Source organism: Tupaia chinensis, unplaced genomic scaffold (assembly GCF_000334495.1).
Source record: "Tupaia chinensis unplaced genomic scaffold, TupChi_1.0 Scaffold000641_1, whole genome shotgun sequence".
Lineage (NCBI taxonomy): Eukaryota > Metazoa > Chordata > Mammalia > Scandentia > Tupaiidae > Tupaia > Tupaia belangeri.
In genome coordinates this window covers 9,847-14,269 of record NW_006160162.1, presented here as the reverse complement: position 1 = coordinate 14,269, position 4,423 = coordinate 9,847, and the positions used below count along the sequence as shown (strand labels likewise).

The window sequence follows — 4,423 nt, the reverse complement described above, 5'->3', positions numbered from 1 at the left end:
CCCTATTGGGATGCCTTTTATTTTCTTCTCTTGTCTGATCACATTGGCTAAAACTTCCAGTACTATCTTGAATAAGAGCTGAGAAAGTGGGCAGCCTTATCTTGTACCAGATTTTAGTGGAAAAGCTTTCAGTTTTTCCCCATTCAGTATAATGTTAGCTGTAGGTTTTTCATAAATGGTTTTTATCATGCTGAGGTTATTTATTACTGATTCAATCTCATTGCTCATTATATGTTTATTCAGGCTTTCTATGTATTTCTGAGTCAATATTGGTAGATTACGTGTCTAGGAATTTGTCCATCTCATCCAGGTTTTCTTCTATGTTGACTTAGACTCACTCATAATATGACCTAATGATGTTTTGTATTTCTGTTAAGTCTGTTGTAAAATTGCATGATTTATTGTAAAGTTGATTTATCTGGTTCCTTTCTCTCTTCTTAATCTGGCTAATGGTGTTTCAACCTTGTTCTTATTTTCAAAGAACCAGCTTTTGCTTTAATTTATTTTGCTCGCCAGGCAGACAGAGAGAGAAAGAGAGTCAGAAAGCAAGAAATCACCCCCCCGGGGGGGATGGTCACACCGCAATCCTTTCTCCTCCATTCTCCTCTTGGGATCTTGGGCACTCATGTACACGTGCCTGGCGTGAGTTTTAAGCCACCAGTTCCGGGACATGAACTGTGGTCGACTACGTCGGAGTCCAGCGGCATAGCCATTACACTAACTGCTGATTCCCTGACTTCCATTATGTTTTTGATTTCAGTCTTTGTTTCTTCAGTAGCTGTAGAGTTATTCAGGAGTAGATTATGTAGTTTCCATGTATTTATGTATTTTTGAGGATTTCTCTTGAAGGTAAACTCAAGTTTAATTCCATCATGGTCAGAGAGGATGCTGGATATAGTTTCTATGACTTTGAATATGTAGAGGCTTGCTTTGTGCCCTATCATGTGGTCAATCATTGAAAAGGTTCCATGTGGGGGTGAGAAGAAACTATATCTAGTGGTTTTTGGGTGGAAAGTTCTATAGATGTTTGTTATGTCCATTTGATTTATGGCGTCATTTAGATCATTTACCTCTCTACTTATTTTTTGTCTAGATGATCTGCCCAGAGGAGACAGTGGGATGTTGAGGTCTCTGACAATTACTGTGTTGCAATCTATCTCTCCTTTTAGATCTAACAGTCTTTCTTTCACATATTTGGGTGGTCTTGTGTTAGGTACATAGATATATATTATCATTATATCTTCTTGATGGATTAACCCTTTTACTACAATAGAGTGCCAGTCTTTGTCTCTTGAATAGTTTTTGTTTTAAAGCCTATCTTTTCAAATATTTGTATCACTACTCTAGCTTTTTTTTTTGTTCCCATTTACATGGAATACCTTTTTCCTACACTTCACTTTTAGTGTATGTGTGTCTTTACCCATGAGATGCATTTATTGTTAACAACAAATAGATGGATTCTGGGTTTTGTTTGTTTGTTTGTTTGTTTGTTTGTTTGTTTGATTTGTTTTTATCTATTCTGCCAGTCTGTGTCTCTTGATTGGAGAATTTAATCCATTAACATTGAATGTTATTATCAATATTTCTAGACTTGCCATTACCTTTAAGTTGGCCATTGTCTTGGTTTTCTTTCATTTTCTTATTTCTGGCTGATCATTCTTAGTTTTCCTGAAACAGGACACTCTTCAGAGTTTCTTGAAGAGCTGGTCTGGTGTTGGCAAATTCTTTCAGGTTTCTTTGTTTGAGAAGATTTCAATTTTTTTTCCCACATGAAGAATAATATTACTGGATATAATAATCTTGGTTGAAACTGTTTCTCTCTTAACACTTTCTATATGTCTTCCCTTTCTTTCCTTGCTATCATTGTTTCTGTTGAAAGGACCAGAGCTAGCCTGATGAGATGACCTTTGTATTTCACTTCTCATTTCTCTCTTGCCAGTTTTAGTATCTTGTCTTTATCTGTGGTCTTGGCCTGTCTGGCTAAGATGTGCCTCGGGGAAGACTTTCTTGGGTTGTTTCTTTTTGAAGTCCTTTGTATTCCTTGTGTCTGGATGTGTAAGTGTTTCTCTAGATTTGGGACATTTTCTTCCAGGATTTCATAAAATAGATTTTCCATGTCCAAATTAATTTTTCACCTTCTTGGATACCAATTATTCGAGTGTTTGGACATTTAATGGGGTCTAATTAGTTTTTGTATATTATCCTCATTTTTTGTCATAATCTCTATCTTTTTATTCCCCTAGGTCAGAGATTTTATCTTCTATGTCTGAGATTCAATATTCAGCATGGTCTAATTGACTTTTAATACTTTCGAGAGAGTTTTTCATTTCCTGTATTATAGATTTAATCTCTAATAGTTCCACATGATTCTTTCTTAGAGTATCCATTTATTTTTTCATATCCTGGAATGACTTTCTAATCTCCTGTAGCTCGTTGTCCCTTTTCTGTTCCAACTGATAGAATTTTGTCTCCATGAATGTTCAAAATTTTCTCTTTGACATTTTGGTCACATCTATTTTCAAGAGATGGAGGGTACTTATTGTGTTCTTTTGATGGAGACATATTTCCTGGTTTATGCAGACTTGAAGCTCTTCTACTTCTAGCCATGCGGAGAGGTATTCACTTTTGCATACCTTTTTGGAAAATGTTTCTTTGACTTGGAACAAATTTTCTTCCTTTTTTTGTAGACTTATATGTGTCAAAGTCTCTCTTCTGCTGTGTTTTGCAATGTGATCTGTACAGGAGGATTCTTCTATTCAGGAGTCTGAAGAACAGTCTTACCTTTTTTTTGCAAGTGGTTATGTAAAAGGGAGACCTCCAAGGAGCATCACAATATCAGGGTATTTGAAAATTGTGATTCTAGACCTGTCTAACCCCTTATGGTGCATGGAGGATTGGCAGGAGATGACAATATAAGATGGGAGAGAAACAAGTATGAAAGAGAATAAAGAAAGTGTGCAGTGCACGATTTCGCTAGGGGTATGGAGATGGAAATGGGATCTTCTGAAGAGCTCGGGGTAGTCCTGTGGAGTAAGGAGAAATTGGAAATGAATAAAAAAAAAAGAGAGAAATGGTAAAAGGCCTACCTTGCTGACAGAAAGAGAGGGTCACTGGGGTTGGAAGACTAAAGCTGGAGTTGGGGCAAGGGAGGCCCTGCCTCAGTGTCCCTTAGGCTAGGGGTCTGGAGATGAAATGGGCTCTACTGAAGAGCTTGGGGCAGTTCTATGGGGTAAGGAGAAGAGGGAAATTCTTTAGTCATATTCTTAAAGAAATTTGTCACTTTCTCCATATATTAATGGTCCTCCTTTAAAATCATCTCTGTTTCGACAACAATGTCATCATCCAGCTAAATGACACCTCATCTTACTCACAAGACCTTCAAAGCCTCTCTTCTTTGTTTGGGCATGATTTGCTTAAGCAGAGGAAAAAACACATTCAAAGTTTTCTGAAGCCCTGGGAACATTATTCACACTAGCTCTGGGTACCATTGCAGGAGAATCTCTGAGTTGGAACCTGTGCCTATGTCTTTTATGTCTTTTGGCTTGGCTGAAGAATTTACCCTGAATCCAATGACTTGACAGTATTTCCTAACGCTGTCCCCTCTGTTTAGGTACCAATGGAAGAACTACAGATATGTATTGGCCTTTTACTTTGCCATTGAGCAGATCAATAAAAGTCCCCATTTGCTCCCCAACCTCTCCCTTGGTTATGATTTCTACAATGCACTTCCCAGTGATAAAAGAACTTTAGAAAGTGCTCTATTTTTGCTCACTGGAGGATATCAGTCCCTGCCAAACTACAACTGCCAGATACAGAAACAACCTGTTGCTATTTTAGCAGGAAATATGCCAACATTTTCAGCCCAAGTTGGAACCCTATTGGAGCTCTACAAAAGTCCACAGGTAAGTGGGTAGTCAGGTTAAAGAATGAAAATTGGATAGCTCCTAATGTAATCCTCTTAGATCTGAGTGAAGAAAACATGGAAGCTGGGTCTTGTCTAACTGCATGGCTCAAGTCTTAATTTTGGTATCCTGAAGAACGCATTGGGCATAATGTGCTTGCAAGCCCCAAATCCCAATATAGAAGGGATATTGGTATGACCATCCCCTATGAGGGGTGGTTTCTCATTATCCCTCTATCTCTATGTGGAAAACACACATAATTTAATTTGCCCTATGACAAATGGAAAATAAAAAAGTAGTAAAATTTGTTAATTTCCACCCATATTTCTTTCCATAACTATGATATCCAAACCCCTGTAATGGGAATATTGATAGTTCTCTTAAAGGTGCTTTCTAAAAAAGTGCACACAGTATAGGGAACCATCTGATCTTAGGACAGGACAATATTAGGAGCATTCAGAGGACAATTAGACACAAAAATATAAAAAACCTTTGTATTCATTATTACTTTGGGCAAATAA

At 37.5% G+C, this 4,423-nt stretch overlaps 1 pseudogene; it reads left to right on the top strand.

Moving 5' to 3' along the window:
- LOC102489831 (rap1 GTPase-GDP dissociation stimulator 1-like) overlaps window positions 1–3,902 on the top strand; it is a 26,269-nt pseudogene extending 22,367 nt beyond the window's left edge.
- Window positions 3,903–4,423: the final 521 nt, after the last annotated feature.